The following is an 18,272-nucleotide window of genomic DNA, read 5'->3' on the forward strand; positions in this document are numbered from 1 at the left end:
CATACTGATTCACCACTAATCCTTTGAGCTTCCGGTTTAGTGTGCTTCAACACCCCATCAGGGGTAACAAGCGCTATATAAATACAAACATTTTTCCTCCTCTATCCTTCTGCTATCATTCCAAATCCAAATAACTGATTAACCTATCCACCGCTTAAAATGTACTTGCATGTTTCACTATACTAATTCAACATTAATCCTCTGTGGGTCCCAGAGTAGCGTGCTACTCGCCGAAAAAGCGCTTCGACGCCTCGTCAGGGGTAGTAAGCGCTATGTAAATGAAATTACAATTACAATGCTAGTGGAAAGGACTTATATTCTCTAAATGTGTTTTTTGTGAAAATGTTTGAGGTGCCGCCAACATTTCCCTGAACGAAAACACCAGTTGATAACATTTGCAGTGTGTGCATTTTTCGTTTGTACTGGGGTAAGTAAACCTGATCAAGGTAGTTTTTTTCAGCCAAACTTTTGAGAATAATGTTCACACAACTTTAAATTCCCGACCATTTTAATTATAATTTTTTTTTCTTCTCTTAAACATGTAGCGCATTTTTGGTGGACTTCATGGAGCTTGGAGCAGGTCATGAAGTCTACCATCTCTCACTACGATTAGATTACAAACCTACACTTTACCAACCAAACCCAAAATGCAAATGCTAAGAATACGCAAAGCGATTTTACCTCTCTTAGGACTTCCTTTGGAGCTGAGACGAGCCACTCAACTGCTTAGGCGGCAGTGACAACATCTCTCCCACACCACTAGAGTAGCCTAGAGGTCTCCACCTGGTTGGTGTAAATTTTGTGTGGAAACATGCTTCTGCCCAAGAGGAACTTGCACTGATTCTAAAACCACACATCGCCAGCTGGCTCACCATGCCACCATGCCAGGGTGGTGTGGCAGCATCTTCTTCATTTTCCAGTATCAAACCACACAAGCAGGGTTTTTTTTCTTAACGTGAACAATTGGTGTGCCTTTTCTTCCGAGTCAGACCGCAGTGCTAAGCATGACGTGCATGGTGGTCCCAGACAAGAAATCATCCCGCTGACATTGTGTTAGAGGCCACATTCTAAACAAGCATTGGCATAGTCAATAGGTCTTGCCTTTGGGACCTTATAAGTGTTTCGTTATCCAGCACAATATCCTTGGTGTAACATCATCACCTGCTGCATGGCTAAACACTTATAAGGTCCTAAAGGCGAGACCTATTGGCTATGCCAATGCTTGTTCATTTACTTTCTGAAGGGCGCTGGTGGTACGGAGGGTAGGGGCGTGCTTTTTCAGCTACTTTCTGAATGGCGCTGGTGATACGAAGGGTAGGGACGTGCTTTTTCAATTACTTTCTAAAGGATGTTGGTGGTACAGAGGGTTGAACTGGTGCCTTTTCTGTTACTTTCTGAAGGGAGCTGGTGGTATAGAGCGTCGATGAGGTGTTTTTCAGATACTTTCTGAGGGGCACTGATGATACGCAGGGTAGAGACATTGTTTTTCAGTTATGTTCTGAAGTCACTGGTAGTATGAAGGGTAGAGACGTGCTTTTTCAGTTTTTACGTCTCGCATGACGACACAGCGCGAAAATGCTGTCGCCAGCGAGATCTATTGTTATTGACTTGCCTCAGAAGGGAGACAGGAGATGTGCACGCGCAGGACGGACTGGAAATGTGAATGCGCCCGTAAACACGCGCAAGATAACTTGCGATGTGCACATCTCCTGTCGCCCTTCTATCGTTGCATGGCTGATGCAGTTTCACTTTCCCTCTCAGCCTGAAATGGAGGCAATGAATTCAAACCCGCCCCTGCTCCTACAATACAATATGGAGAGGGGTAGTAATGCACCCCTTCACACAGTGCCCCCCATAGCCCAACTTCAGGGATTCTCAGCAGCCCCTCCATCCTCACCTGGTCGCAGCGGCTTGGTCAGGGTCAGCACCAGCAGCAGGAGGAGCAGGAAGGCGCCGCTGTCCACCGGGGCCACAATTTATCCTCCGCGCATACTCCTGTCGTGCAGGAGGGGGCCTCTCGGAGCGCCAGGGTCCGGCCTCTTGGGGACCTGCAGCGGTTCAAAGCCCCTTGCGCCCCCCTGGTTTTGCTCTGTCCGGCGGTCGCTAAGCACACAAGCTCCGGTCAAGTACGGCGAAGTCAGCAGGCACCGACACTGGGCACGAGCCGAAGGCCACGCCGATGTGCACACTCACGGCGTGCCTACAACGCACGCATTGCGCTTTTTCACTTTCCCTTGTTTTTATTTGCAGCGCATTCGCGGCTGTGCTGGTTTTCTCTCTCTCTCTGATCTTCCTTTAGTTCCATGTTTCTTTGTGTTGCTCCGAGGTTACACGTGGCTTTTTGTGCCCCTGATCACCATTAATGTTGATTTCTGACATGTGTTTGCTGTGCATGCCACTTAGTTCGTTGTGCAGAGCAGATTTCACACTTGTGCTGTTTAAGTGTCATATTTGTGTCCCACTTCGGGGTTTTCCTACAGGAGGTTTGCTCAGCGCAGGTGTGTGTTTCAGTGCAGGTGTCACTCAAGGATATTTTCGCAATTGTTGAGGAACTGTCCAATCCAGCTAGAGTCACTATCGCCCGCTCCCCTCCCAGCCCCTATGTGATTCTTTGAACCAGTTTTTCGTGGATAAAATTGTTAAAATCAAGACCAGCATTCCCACTCTTGCCCCACCCGACCCTCCCCCCGTCAACACTCCCCCTTACCACATCACCCACACCCTCTCCCAGTTTCCATCCATTTCATTAGAGATTTTTCTTTCCCTCCTGCTCAAAGTCTCTTCTGGTTCTCCTAGCGATTGTTGCCCCCCCTCTGCCCTGCGAGAAGCTTTTACTTCCTGTCCGGACCCCCCTTTGGCTCTTTTAAACAACTCCTTAACCTCAGGGGTGGTCCCGGCCTCCTTCAAACGGGCAGAGGTGGTTGCTATCTTGAAAAAACCCACGGCTGACCCGTCCACCATGAGCAACTATCGTCCCATTTCCCTCCTTCCTTTCCTCAGTAAAGTTTTGGAGTCTCACGTTACTCAAACCCTCACTTCCTTTATAGAGGACTCCTGTGTTTTGGACCCCCAGCAGGCTGGGTTCAGACCTGCGCATTCCACAGAAGCAGTCATCCTCTCTGTGATGGACGAACTTCGCAGGGGCGCCGACTCCAACACCTGTCAGGCCCTGGTTCTCCTGGATCTGTCGGCCGCCTTTGACACGGTCGACCATGCTATTTTGGTCGACCGTGTCAGAGAGGCTGGCATCCAGGGCACAGCTCTGGACTGGGTGCGCTCTTTCCTGACCCATCGCCATCAAGCTGTCAGGCTGTCCCAGTTCTCTGCCTCTCAAGTCGAATTGACTTGTGGTGTCCCGCAGGGCTCCTCTTTATCCCCCCTCCTTTTTAATTTATACCTGGCCCCGTTAATCCGCTCCCTCCGTCGATTCAATGTCTCTGCATTCAACTACGCAGATGACATTCAACTGGTTTTCACCATTGACTCCGGTGATCAATCCATTTCCACTTTTCAAAATACCCTCTGTTTTATCAATGATTGGATGGGCACAAACCATCTGAAACTCAACCCCGACAAGACAGAGCTGGTTCTTGTCGGGGGGCCCTCCAATCCCTGGCACTCATCTTTTTGGCCTGTCAGCCTTGGCAATCCTCCTTGCCCTGTCAACTCAGCAAAAAGTCTGGGTGTTGTCATAAGTAACGACCTATCTATGACACCCCAGTTCAGCGCGGTAGTTTCCTCTAGCCATTTCCAGCTCAGAAAAATACGTAAGATCTCCCGCCTACTCACTTCTGATGCCCTTACCGTGGCCTTGCTTGCGTTAGTCATGTCTCGGCTTGACTACGCAAATGCACTATACGTAGGCATTCCTGCATACCAACTTAGGAGACTCCAGCTGATCCAAAATCAAGCTGCCCGCTTGATCTACCACCAACCTAGAGATCAGCACGTCCAACCTCTCCTAAAAAGTCTTCACTGGCTTCCGGTATCTGCCCGATGTAACTTTAAGCTTGGTTGCATTATCTTCAAATCCCTCACTGGTCAGGGCCCCTCTTTCATTTCTTCTCTGCTTCATCCTTATGTTCCCTCTCGCACCCTTCGGTCATCCCAATTGGCTTTACTTTCCACCCTCAGATTCGAGCGTAAGAAACACGGTGGCCTTAGGTTTTCCTTTTTAGCCCCGTCTTTCTGGAACTCTTTACCCCTCTCTCTTAGGTTGTCCTCCCTTTATCCTATGTTCAGATCTTCTCTTAAAACGTATCTGTTTACCATAGCCTATCACTAGTCTTCATCTTCAGTTGGGTTATTGTTTGTCTCTCCTCCCTGCTCCCTCTGTACAGCGCCAAGAAACCTAATGGTGTTAGCGCGCTCAATAAATTAATTTAACATAACATAACATAACTCAAGGCTGCTGTCAGCTTTGGCGGTGTCTTGGCCAGCTCCTTCGTGTAAGGGGCACATTTGATCTGTTGTGCTGCTGTATTTTTTGTGATGTTGCTTCCCGTGTGTTTTCATTAGTGTTGATGTCCATGGTTTCCATTTGTGATGTTCACATGCCACATTTGGTGGGCTTTGGCAACTGTCACATTGTGTGGTTTATGTGGATTGCATAGTCTGCATTGTGCGTGGTAATGCTTGCAGTTGCTGGACTAATGTTGAGCTGTGTAGGTGTCAAATATGGTGCTGTAAATGTCTGATGCTTGGTGATGCTGACATCAGATTAGCTGTTAAATTGCAATTTCTTTTGTGTGGTGTTGTTGAGCACGTCAGTTATTCCATGTGGCCTCTTCTACACAGGGCATGATTGGTTGTGATGTTGGCACCACTGGTCCTTGCTATGGTCTGTGGTGTATCTGAGGAGCTCAAGCGCTGCACCCAGTAGCCCAGGGAGCCCAGCCTCTAACTACAGCAGGAAGAAAGCCCGGAGTCTGACGAGGCGCTATGAGCGTGTTCTGAGCACTGCTAGTCATGCACTCACTCGGGGACCAGGCAGGTGTGTTTGACTCGTGAGCACTGCAGGGTGAGAGTAGGTGAGTGTAAGGACTGGATAGCAACCCAGATGCGCCCTGTCAAAAACGTTGTGGGCTGCCTGGTTCTAGATCGCTAAACGTGGCTGAAGGTGGGGGCCTGTGGGCTGCCTGGTTCTAGATCGCTTCAGGTAGCCTCTGGCGGGAGCTCCTCCACTGCCTGGTCTAGATCACTTCAGGTGGCCGATTGGAGGGGGTCTGTGGGCTGTCTGGTTCTAGATTACTTCAGGTGGCTGGGGAAACAAACACAATTGTTAAAGTTAGAGCTGTTAGCAATGAAAATTAGTTTGTTTTTTACTTTTGTTTTTTATGACAATGGCGATTGCACTATGCAAATATAATTACTAAATTGCAAAAAAAAAGAAAAAAAAAGTAAAACACATTGTCATTTTCAATGCCAACAGCTCTAACTTTTAACAAATTCGAGACCTATTGCATTGCAAATGCTTGTTTTCTGAAGGGCGCTGATGGTGCGGAAGGTAGAGACGTGCTTTTCTAGTTACTTTCTGAAGGGCACTGGTTATGCAGTAGGTAGATCCGTGCTTTTCTAGTTACTTTCTGAAGGGCACTGGTTATGCAGTAGGTAGATCCGTGCTTTTCTAGTTACTTTCTGAAGGGCACTGGTTATGCAGTAGGTAGATCCGTGCTTTTCTAGTTACTTTCTGAAGGGCACTGGTGATGCAGAAGGTAGACCCGTGCTTTTCTAGTTACTTTCTGAAGGGCACTGGTGATGCAGAAGGTAGACCCGTGCTTTTCTAGTTACTTTCTGAAGGGCACTGGTGATGCAGAAGGTAGACCCGTGCTTTTCTAGTTACTTTCTGAAGGGCACTGGTGATGCAGAAGGTAGACCCGTGCTTTTCTAGTTACTTTCTGAAGGGCGCTGATGGTGCGGAAGGTAGAGACGTGCTTTTCTAGTTACTTTCTGAAGGGCACTGGTTATGCAGTAGGTAGATCCGTGCTTTTCTAGTTACTTTCTGAAGGGCACTGGTTATGCAGTAGGTAGATCCGTGCTTTTCTAGTTACTTTCTGAAGGGCACTGGTTATGCAGTAGGTAGATCCGTGCTTTTCTAGTTACTTTCTGAAGGGCACTGGTGATGCAGAAGGTAGACCCGTGCTTTTCTAGTTACTTTCTGAAGGGCGCTGGTGGTGCGGAGGGTAGAACCAGTATCTCGATCTACTTCTGAAGGTTGATAATGGCACAGAGGGTAGAAGCATTACCTTTTCAGTTACTTTTTGAAGGATGCGGATGGCACACAGAGTAGAGGTAGTGCTTTTTATTTATTTCTGAATGCTGATTATGTCAAGGTATGACACAATAGTTCTTCAGCTACTTTTTAAGGATGCTGATGGCACAGAGGGTAGAGGCAGTGCCTTTTCAATGACTTTCTAAAGGACACTCTTGGTACGGAGGGTAGAGTTGGTGCTTTTTCAGTTACGTTCTGAAGGACGCTGTCGAGGTGAAGGATAGAAGCAGTGGTTCTACAGCTACTTTCTGAAGGAAGTTGGTGGTTCGGAGGGTGGAGACATACTTTTTCATTCACTTTCTAAAGGAAGCTGGTTGTACGAATGATAGAGGGGCGGGGTTTTCAGCTATTTTCTGTAGGGTACAATTGGTACGTAGGGTAGAGACCGTGTTTTTTCAGTTACTTTCTGAAGGGTGCTGGTGGTACAGAGGGTTGAGCCAGTACCTTTTCTGTTACGTTCTGAAGTGCCCTGGTGGTACAGGGGGTAGAGGAGGTGGTTTTTCCAGTTACTTTTTGTGGGGCACTGATGATACGCAGGGTAGAGACATACTTTTTTGAGTTTTTTTCTGAAGGGCTCTGGTGGTACGTAGGGTAGCGATGTGCTTTTTCAGTTTCTTTCTGAAGGGCGCTGGTGGTACAGAGGGTAGAGGAGGTGTATTTTCAGTTACTTTCTGAGGGGCACTGATGATACGCCGGGTAGAGACATTCTTTTTCAGTTATGTTCTGGTGGTGCGGAAGGTAGACCTGTGCCTTTTCAGTTTTTTTCTGAAGGGCACTGGTGGTGCGGGAGGTAGACTTGTGGTTTTTCAGTTACTTTCTGGAGGGCGCTGGTGGTGCTGAAGGTAGACCTGTGTTTTTTCAGTTACTTTCTGAAGGGCGCTGGTGGTGCGAAGGGTAGAACCAGTGTTTCGATCTACTTCTGAAGGGTGATAATGGCACAGAAAGTAGATGAAGTACCTTTTCAGTTACTTTTTGAAGGATGGTGATGGCACACAGAGTAGAGGTAGTGCTATTTATTTGCTTCTGAATGCTGATTATGTCAAGAAGGGTAGATAGACAGTGGTTACTCGACTACTTTCTGAAGGATGCTGATGGCACAGAGGGTAGAGGCAGTGCCTTTTCAACTATTTTCTAAAGGTCACTCTTGGTACAGAGGGTAGAGGCAGTGCTTTTTCAGTTACGTTCTGAAGGACTCTGGCAGTGTGAAGGGTAGAAGCAGTGGTTCTACAACTACTTTCAGAAGGGAGGTGGTGGTTCGGAGGGTGGAGATATACTTATTCATTCACTTTCTAAAGGAAGCTGATGGTACAAATGATAGAGGAGCTGGGTTTCCAGCTACTTTCTGAAGGGTACCATTGGTACGTAGGGTAGAGACTGTGTTTTTTCAGTTACTTTCTGAAGGGTGTTGATTGTATGGTGGGTAGAGGAGGTTTTTAGCAACTATTTTCTGAAGGGCACCGTGGTACAGAGGTTCGAGGTAGTGATTTTGTTTTTATCTTCTGTGGTTCTTCAGCTACTTTCTGAAGGATGCTGATGACACAGAGGGTAGAGGCAGTGTTTTCTCAGCTACTTTCTATAGGGTGCCTGCAGCACGGAGGATAGAGGCAGTGCTCTTTCAGCTACTCTCTGAAGAGTAGCGGTGGCACAGAAGGCAGAAACAATGTGTTTGAGGCATGTGCGCTGTAGATAGACTTCTGTAGTAGGGGATCTCTGTGAATAGTCCCATCCATGTGCGTGGACCCCGGAGCAATCAAAAATAATCTCTTAAGTTGTCAAAAATTGCAGAACTACAAAGACACTTAAGAGAGAATTTAAAGACAGATAATGCAGCCTATATCCACAAGCTACACTGTCCAGTACTTCAACTAGAAATTCCACCAAAAACCACACAAACAGCACAGCTTGCCCAGTTTCCTCCACAGAGAAACTTGCTCTACCAGCAAAAGCCTCTGGAATGATAGAGAGGAAGGTATGGACAGACAAGCCCCATAGACTGCCATTATGTGGCTCAAACAGGATACTGTGCCTTTAAGAGAACTTTCCAGAACTCTCTCAGTATCCCAGAATGCACAGCAGGTCCCTTTTACTTTCAGTTCTTTTTTCCGGCTCCTGCAAGCAGGACCCTGGAGCATTGAGCTCTCCCTTTCAAGGGTTTATTTGGTGATTTTTTTCACTTTTTCTGTGTGTAGTGCTTTTTATTAAGTACTAAGCCTTTTTTCTTCCCTGTGGGTGCCCTGTATTGTCAAAATGCCTGGCTTATTTGACAATTGCCCAGAGTATGATACGAAGAAGGCCAAATCCAACCCACATGGAGTGTGCATCGTCTGCCTTCCCTCCTCTCATGCCCCTGAGGAGTGTGACATCTGCAAAAGCTTCTCTGCCAGGACCATGAGAGGGAGGATGAAGATCAGGCTCCAAGACCTCGAGGACAGACGTCAGAAGGCACAAGGTGGGACAGGGCATGCTTCATCTGCCCATGCTGACGCCTCTGGGGGGCTCCCCAGGGGCAGGAAGTCCAGCAAGCATCCCCATACTCCGCCAGCGTCGATTGCATCGACTACGGCGTGGAGGGGGATGACAGCGGTCTGTTCTCCATCTCCCCGGGGCTCTGGGGGGAAGCGGCGTCGACGATTGGCGTCGAGGGAGCTGAACAGACCATCATCGACGTCATCGTCGTCGAGAAAAGGCCCGGCGTCGGCGCTCGCCTTGGAGGCGACACTGCCGTTCGCCGTCGGCGAAGAGAAGATCGGCATCAAGGGGATCCTCGCCGTCAAGGAGGCGTTCGCCGTCGAGGAGGCGTTCGCCATCGAGGAGGCGCCACCGGTCGACGTCGAGAAGGCGTTCCTCGACGTTGAGACGGCGTTCTTTGACGCCAAGGAAGCGCAGGAGGAGTCCTGACGCTAGGAGGTCGCCGATTGGTTCGCCATCGTCGCCAAGGAAAAAGACAGTCACCGGGCTCGGTGTACTCAGTGGTGTATACACCTACTAAACCTAGGTCGCTTACCCCTCCTCCTTTGCCGAAGGGTCCGCCTCTGCAAAATCCCACCGCGCCTCCACCTCCACCACTGCCTCGTGGGCCGGCTCCTCGTCAGTCACCGCCGCCTCAACTCCCGCCTCCGCCTCTTCCCTCCGTTCCTCCACCCAGGACGGCATAGTTGCCACGTTATCCAACGCCACCTTAGGGGACCCCTCAGCCGAGGCTCCCGGCCAGACTACCATCGCCTGCTCCTGCGAGGCCTGCGGATCGGCCGAGACTGAGAAGATCGCGCTCCCGCCGGAGAGGGACATCGCGGAGCCGTGGCTGGTCGTCATCTCGATCTAGACGACGCCACAGGAGGCGCAGATCCAGATCCCGTACGGGTTCGTCCACCAGGGATTATTCACCGACCCTGTCTAAGTCTCCAGGGACGAGGGTGTCGCCCGTTGACGATATAGTCTCCTTCCAGGAAGTGCTGTTAAGGGGTCCGGCTAAGCTAGGGATCACGGTGACGGTACCAACACCTACGACATCCGTGATCTTCGAGACGCTCCACAAAAAGCATCTGTCTCGACCGCTGCTGCTGTTGGTACCCGGATTGGTAGAGCCCGCCAAGGAGTGGTTTCTCACTCCGGCGGTGGCGAAGGCAGCTCCCTCCGGGCTCCGGAATCTGACCCGGCCTTTCTTCGAATGGACCCAACACCAGACTCCGCCATTGTGACAGCGGCTAAGAAGCAGCATGCCACCACTCCTTCTTCGACAGTATCACCTGATAAAGACAGCCGTTGGCTGGACTGGGCGGGCAGCAAGGTCTGTGGGACGACATCTACCACCATGAAGGCTGCTAGTGCCGGGGCTCTGCTTGGGCGATACGATTGTGCCCTATGGGAGTCCCTCCAGCAGTAAGGTGAGCTCCTCCCTCGTGACAAGAAAGAGGACTTTCTGTAGATATTAAATGAAGGGATGATGGTGTCGAATCAGATCATCAGTGCGGCTGCTGATGTATCTCTCCTGGCGGCGCATGGATACTGCCACGGCATCAACCAACGGCGTCACGCTTGGCTTCGCCTCACCTCACTCAAGCCGGAGGCGCAACAGCTGGTGGCCGACCTGCCTTTCTGGGGGGAAACCCTGTTCGGCAAGCATGCGGGCGATGAAATGGCCCGTATGAAAGCAGAAGCCAAAACCCTGACGGCTGTCTGGTTAGAGAAGCCTGAGAGGAAGAAGAACTACCACCCGTTCCAGAGACGGTTCGGAGCTTCAGGCAGAGGGCGAGGGCAGACTTCGGGACAGCAGCAACAACAACAGCAACAACAACAGCAGCAGTTCCGGAAGCCCGACAGCAGCAGCAACAACAGCAACAACAACAGCAGCAGTTCCGGAAGCCCTTCCAGAAACGCCAGAGGGGCAGAGGAGGCCAACAGCCCGCAGCAACGACCAAAGGCCCGGCTAGGTCTAGGCCCTGAGCGATTACTTCCCCTACATCCGTTACCCACTCCGGTGGGGGGAAGCGTTCAATTTTTTCTGGCAGAGTGGAGAAAAATTACTCCGGACAAGTGGGTGCTGAATATTGTTTGCAATGGATAGTCTTCGGTTCACCAGCCCGCCTCCAGCTATTCCGCCGGTGAGCTCGCAGTTTCAGCTGCGCGAGCTCCAGGCAGAGACCGACATTCTATTAAGGAAAAGGGCGATAGAAGACGTACCTCTGCCTCAAAGGGGAAGAGGTCTGTGCACACGGTTCTTTCTGGTTCGCAAGAAGGACAAGAACGAGTTCAGGCCCATTCTGGACTTGCGGCAAGCAAACAAGTGGATTCGCAGAGAGAGATTTTGCATGCTGTCGTTGCAGCAGATTTACCCTCCGCTGCAGCAGGGAGACTGGCTTTGTGCTATAGACCTACAGGATGCGTACTTCCATGTTCTCATTGCACAGAAACACAGGAAGTTCCTGCGATTCCAAGTCGGCGCCAATCATTATCAATACACAGTACTGCCATTCGGGCTGAAGTCTGCGCCCAGGACGTTCTCGAAGTGCATGGCAGTGGTAGCTGCACACCTGCGGAAGAACAAGGTGTTTGTCTACCTGTACCTGGACGACTGGTTGATCAAGGCCTCCTCCTTCTCGGAAGCTCAAGCACACTTCCAGAAGACGTGTGTTCTATTGAACAAGCTGGGGTTGCATATAAACATGTCCACGTCTGTCCTGACTCCGGTCCAATGCATGCAGTACTTGGGAGCCTCCATCAATACGCTGTCAGCAAGCGTGTCTCCTTCGGAAGAGCGACGGTTATCACTCCTTAGGAAGGCTCAGGCTCTTACGACCGCTCCATCTACAACAGTGAGGACGGTGTCTTCTCTACTGGGGTCGATGGCCTCTTGTATCTTCCTCACGCCTCACGCATGGCTGCACATGAGATCACTGCAGGAGTGCTTGGAGGATCAGTGAGATCAGAGGACTGGTTCTTGGGACGACACGATACGACTATCTCTGCATGCTCTTCAGTCTCTGAAGTGGTGGTGTTCAGCGGAGAATCTCCTCAGAGGGGTTCCCTTCCACAAGGACATTCCCACACAGACGATCGTGACGGATGCGTCTCTCCACGAATGGGAAGCGCACTCCGGAGACTTACAGATTCATGGGACGTGGTCTCCGTCAGAGTCCACGTACCACATCAATTTCCTGGAACTCAGAGCTGTTCACTTGGCACTGAAGGCCTTTCATCCGTCCTTTCAGACCAACTCTCTGCTTGTACAGACGGTTAATACGACCACGATGTATTACCTCAACAAGCAGGGGGGCTCGAGATCACACACTCTGTCGCAGGAGGCGCAGGCGATCTGGCACTGGCTTCTGGCCAGAGGACTGACGAAAACGGCTACACATCTGCCAGGTGTGCAGAATGTTCAGGCGGACGCACTGAGCAGACTGATTCAGGAAAACCACCAATGGGTCATAAATGACGAAGTGCCAGGAGAAGTCTTCGCAAGGTGGGGAACTCCAGACGAGGATCTGTTCGCCACCGCCGAAAACAGCAAATGCTGAGACTTCGCCTCCAGGTACTACCAACAGGGGACGTTGGGGAATGCCCTATGGATCGACTGGTCGAACAGCTTTCTGTACGCTTTTCGGACCATTCCCCTGATTCCGGCGGTGCTCATCAAGCTGTCCAGGTCCAGGGCGCGGATGATATTGATCGCCCCGGAATGGCCCAGACAGTGGTGGTTCACGGACCTGCTTCACCGGTCTCTCCTTCCTCACATATGGTTGCCGTGCAGGCTGGACCTTCTCACGAAGTTCGGGGGGGCAGATGGTGCACCCGAACCTCGTCTTTGAGTTTGGCGGCATGGCTCCTGAGATAGTGCAATATGGCCGGGTAGGATTGTATGGACATACTGAAGGAGGCTAAGCAACCTTCCACTAGGACTTCTTATGCTTACAAGTGGAAGAGATTCTGCATCTGGTGCAAGTCCAAGAACTATGACCCTACGACGTGTAAGGAGGATGTCATCCTTCCTTATCTTCTACATTTGGCGCAGTCTGGCCTTAATTTTCATTCCGTTAAGGTTCATCTCGCTGCATTGACTGCCTACAGGAAATGCCCTTCACAGACTTCCTTCTTCCAGATCCCTGTGATCAAAGATTTTTGGAAGGCTTGAAGAAAGTATTCCCTCCTGTCCGGCTTCCTTCGCCTTCATGGGAATTGAATGTAGTGCTGTCCAGATTGATGAAGGAGCCTTTTGAACCTATTCATAAGGCTTTGTTGCAGCACCTGTCCTGGAAGGCGGATTTCCTCGTGGCCATTACATCGGGCCGCAGGGTGAGTGAAATTCAGGCGTTGTGTTGCCAAGAACCTTATTCTGTATTTCATGCTGCTAAGGTTGTTATGCACACTCACCCTAAATTTCTTCCCAAGGTTATTTCTGATTTTCATGTCAAACAGACCGTAACTTTGCCTATGTTTTTTCAGAATCCTTCATCTCCAGCGGAAAGGTCTCTCCATTCCCTGGATGTTAGGAGGGTGTTGAAATTTTATCTGGATAAAACCAAAGATATTCGTAGGTCAGGCCAATTGTTTATCAATTATGGCTTAGTCAGGACCGGTCTTGCTACCTCCAAACAGTCCATTTCTAGGTGGATTGTGTCCTGTATACAATTGTTACCAAAAAGCTAATCAGACCTTAGGAGGTAAACCTAAGTCTCATTCCACCAGGGGCAAAGCTGCCACGACTGCTTTGCTACGTAATGTTCCAATTGCAGAAATCTGCAAGGCGGCCACTTGGTAGTCGGTCCATACCTTTGCTAAGCATTACTGTCTGGAAACTGATGCCAGGACAGACGCTCAGGCTTCGCTGCGAAATCTGTTCCCACAGTAGTGGTGTGATGTCTTTATTCTCCACCGCCGCTTTGGTGTGGGGATGGGCTTGCCATTCTATTCACTAGATTATGACTATACACAGAGATCCCCTACTACAGAAGGAGTAGTTTCTGTCCTGTAACTCAAGTTCTGTAGTAGGGGTATCTCTGTTATAGTCATAAGCGCCCGCCCTCCTCCCCGGTGGAGAAAAATATTCATGTAAGGAATGCTACAGGTCTGGCGTGTTACACCTTCAAAAACAACTGAAAGTAAGGGACCTGCTGTGCATTCTGGGATACTGAGAGTGTTCTGGAAAGTTCTCTTAAAGGCACATTATCCTGTTTGAGCCACATAATGGCAGCCTATGGGGCTTGTCTGTTCATACCTTCCTCTCTATCATTCCAGAGGCTTTTGCTGGTAGAGGCAAGTTTCTCTGTGGAGGAAACTGGGCAAGCTGTGCTGTTTGTGTGGTTTTTTGGTGGAATTTCTAGTTGAAGTACTGGACAGTGTAGCCTGTGGATATAGGCTGCGTTATCTGTCTTTAAATTCTCTCAAATGTCTTTGCAGTTCTGCAATTTTTGACAATTTAAGAGATTATTTTTGATTACTCCGGGGTCCACGCACATGGGCGGGACTATTCACTAGATTATGACAATAACAGAGATACCCCTACTACAGAACTGAGTTACAGGACAGAAACTACTCCATGCTTTGCATACCCCTGCCATCTAGTGTTGGGTCAAGAACAGATGACACTGGGTAAGTAACATAATCCTTTTGCTGCTCCTTCTGAAGGCAGATTGATTGCTAGGACTGGGGCCATAGATAGTCAGCTTGTTGTTTCTCCCTAGATGTACCCATAGTTACTTTCTGAAGGGGCTGTGTGCCAGCCTGTGGGCATAATTAGAGGCTTTGTAGGGTGAATTAATGGGAGCTGATTGGGCGCTGATGGATTAATACTCATCGTCACACATTCATGTGTGTCTTGGTCGAGCTGTCTGAGCTCTACTCTACTACACCTTCATTTCCATCCTGCCTTCAAACTTGCACCCACGGCATTGACTTTTATTTACGAATGTAACTCTGCCATGAATTCCTTAATCTTGTCTCATTGGGAGGACGAGGTGTTTGGAGCCTGTTGTGTGACATTCACATATAAGTAGCTTGTATGTGGATCACGTCCTCCTGGTGCTGCCCCATCATTGAAAGCTAATATTGGGGAGTCTTTTATTGGGTTCGAATTAGTGGCGTTTCTAAGTAGGACTTTCCTTCCTGCTTACTGATAAGATGCGGAGGGGTTTTATATTAAGAAAGATAAGAGCCCTTGTGCTGCACAGTGTCTCTCCCTGTTTGTGGACTAACATCAGTTTTCGTGGCCCAGTTCTATTCGAGCTGTTTATATTCTTGGAATCGTACTTGTTCTCCAGGAAGTGAATCCTGCCTCATTGCTACGTTTGATCCGTCTCTCTGCTCTGCCGTGAGATCCTTAACCTTATGCACTTGTTATAATATAGTTTCCGGCGGCTGGAGGGGGCTTTCATTAGATTATAAGTAGGGCTCCTGGTTTTATGGTATATATTTTTTTGCCATTTCCGCTTGTATTTATGCATATATATTTTTAGCTAATTGTATCTGTATCCATATTTATTTTGGGTTTTGTGTAAAAATTGAGCTGAAATTAGTATATTTCCACATTTATTTAACAAATAAATATGCACTCATGCTTGAATGTCTGCCAGGTTTCAGTGCTGTGAACACCAGCAGAAGATAACTTAGTGCTTTTACATGAAAATATGCAAATTTCAGTATCCACCTGGTGCATAGCTACTGCTGTTAAAGCCACTTTACTAATATTCGTTTCTTTTTTAACCCCCTTACCTATCAATCCAAACAGCTATTGGCCTGGCAGTCATGGAAGACATTATTTAGAATTACTCAAAAAGAAACCCAATTTCTGTATTTATCCACATTTAAAAATAAATACATACAAGAAAATGAATGTTTTCTGTCTGTATTTATCTGTAAAAAGCAGTAAAAACTTAAAGCTGGGAGCCTTAATAATAAGCAAAGGACCGTCCGTCGGTCAGCGTGGCAGGGGCAGCTGGCTCTGTGCAACAGTAATTTGGACTTCTTGATCTAGAGCAAGCTCAATCAAAGACCTGTCAGATATGAATCTATGCCTTGAGCAGGGCTAGCTCAGGCTTTCAGGCCTGCTGCAAATGTCAGTTCATGAGCAGGGCTGCAGACCTACAATGTTAATATTACTGAGGTGACTTACAGTCGCTTAGAGATCTACTTTTGGTGTTGATGCCCAGCAGGTCTTTGACAGAGACCTTCGTAGAACTGTCCGACCCTCAGGCCTGCCGTGCATGCGTTCATGCCCTGACCAGTCCTTGCACAGACCTTCAGGCCTGCTCTGTGTGCTCAGTTCATGTGCAGACCAAGCTCGGACTACCCCTTGTCCAAGAAGCAGCCATGAATGTTATAAGGCCGGAGGAGCCCCTTGCACGACTATCCCACACTCGCAGACCTGTTGTGCATAGTCCGAGTGTGAGCAGCTCTAGCTGGCTCTTAACCACAAAACTATTGGTCATGTTTTAGAACCCTTAGCAGGACTAGGTCTAATTTTTAACCTGAAGCTACAGTGTTGGGTAGGTTGTGGCATGAACGTATCTCATCAGCTGCATATTATTAGTCAGTACAGTTAATTTTCTTGTTCTCAGAATGAATAAAAGGTTGAGTCTGCCCTGCCTGGGATCAGTGGCAGACCTCCAGGTTACACATAGATCTCAATATAAGAGCCTCAGCCACAGAGCTCCCCTGGCTCCCCTTTGCACACAGGTTAAGGGGCTGCTGCTTCATGTGAGTGTCCTGTTCACTGCTGAATGTTGTGAAGCTTCTGATAGTTTGTAGTGTTGTCGCTGTTTAACTCCCACCCTTGTGCACTGCACCATGCCCCAAAGTACTCCGCTTTGCAGTGTTTGTTGAGGCCCGATGTGGACCAAGTTTAAAACCACTGCTCTGGTTTGTGTTAAAAGACCGTGCTCTCTGTGGTACCCGGAGGGGCTGTGTGTCCACCTCTTCATCCACAGCTGTAGTTGGCAAGGCGTCCTCCGGTGAAAAGGCTATTTCAATGAATAGGTCGGACACCTACCTTGTCAAGTAACTCAACTTCATGGTCTCTGACAGGCCTTTGGGGTTGAGGTCAGTCGGCTGCTTTTCTTAAAGGCCTGTCTATGGATGGTAGGGTGAGGATTCACTGTCCCCTTCCTCGCTTACTCTGCATAAACCTGGCACCACTTTTCCCACGTATGTGACCAGGATGGCCATAACTTTGTTGACCGAAGCCGTACCTCCTCATACTATGTACTTTGGGCAAAAAACTTTTTATTTCTTGATGGTTTGGTAAAATATAAAGCTACTTTTGTTAATTTCCCATAATTTCAACTTTATATTCTTAACTCGAAAGCAATAAAATGTGATGCTTTTTGTCTCCTTTTACAGGTCGAATATAGAAGTGGAATGGAATATGTTTTCCCCCTGTTCGGTGAGTTTATACATCTGTTAAGTAATTGCTCTTAAGCATTGTGCGTTTTCAATGTACTAAGCGGCATTGCAACTTGCGCTGTAGTTGTGTATTCCTGTAGGTTTGCGGCTCTCACCACGCCGTGGATTAGTGTGAGGTGTCTGCTCAAAATAATCTTCCACTGGCTGCCTCGTCACTCTCACAAAGCGACAGTCTGTGGCAGTACACCTACAAAGCCGTCCAATGGCTGCCTCTTCAGTCTAACAAAGTAAACATCGGTGGCACCACAACAAAAAAAAAACTTCAGCTGACTGCCTCGTACGCTAACAAAGTGACAGTCTGTGGCAGCACACCTAAAACAAGCATTTACAATGCAATGGTCTCGGCATTATTAAAGGTAGAGCTATTGGCATTGCTCACGACATTTTTATTCATTTTTTTTTTAAACATAAATAAATGGTATTGTCATTCACAATGGCAATAGGTGAGCATTAGAGAGGAGTAGAGAGTATTCGCGGACACAGAGCCACACACACAGAAAGCCACAGAGACTTGGATATTAATAAGGAATGCAACACCTTCAAAACAAAGGTCTAAAGCACATGCCGTCCGTTCTGCTTAAAGTTACCTGGTTTTCATGGATAGTTGCACCTTTCTCCTGGAAGATTCTGCTTCCTTGCACCCTGTGCTTTGTCGTTTCTTTGTTGTATTATTGTTTTATTCCACCTCTCTTTGTGGTTTCTATTCCCTCCTTCTTGTATAGTCCCTCTCTCATTCTCACACTCCCTCCTTGCTCCAGCATCTCACTAAAGAAACACTGTATAGAGATGAAACCAATAGTGTCCATTTTCTTACGTATTTCCTCCCACCTCACTCCTAATTTGTGTCTCACAAAGGCACCAACTGTTGGCACGGAATACAAAGCACCAAAACAGAGAGAGTCAAAGGAAATTAATTCTACGTTTATTACAAAAGCTTATGGGGAAGCGGGCTTTTCTGAACGGTTATGTACTGTTTACATGAGTGATTGGCATATTCCTTTAGCATCAACGCCAGCAGTTCTATATAGCTTTCCCTGACTAAGTCATAGACATCAATAAAAAAATCAGGCCTTTAGCAGCTAGGTCCCGGCTGCATTCGCCTCTG

General features: G+C 48.4%; 1 protein-coding gene across 5 annotated transcripts in view; it reads left to right on the forward strand.

Moving 5' to 3' along the window:
- Positions 1-18,272, forward strand: part of PHF21A (PHD finger protein 21A) — a 679,011-nt gene that overhangs the window by 99,229 nt on the left and 561,510 nt on the right. For all 5 annotated transcript variants that reach the window (XM_086959648.1, XM_086959652.1, XM_086959650.1 and 2 more), the window contains exon 2: positions 17,105-17,147. The gene's annotated coding sequence lies outside the window, so the exon portion shown is untranslated. The remainder of the gene's footprint in view (positions 1-17,104; positions 17,148-18,272) is intronic.

This window comes from Lissotriton vulgaris, chromosome 2_2 (genome assembly GCF_964263255.1).
Source record: "Lissotriton vulgaris chromosome 2_2, aLisVul1.2, whole genome shotgun sequence".
Taxonomy (NCBI): domain Eukaryota; kingdom Metazoa; phylum Chordata; class Amphibia; order Caudata; family Salamandridae; genus Lissotriton; species Lissotriton vulgaris.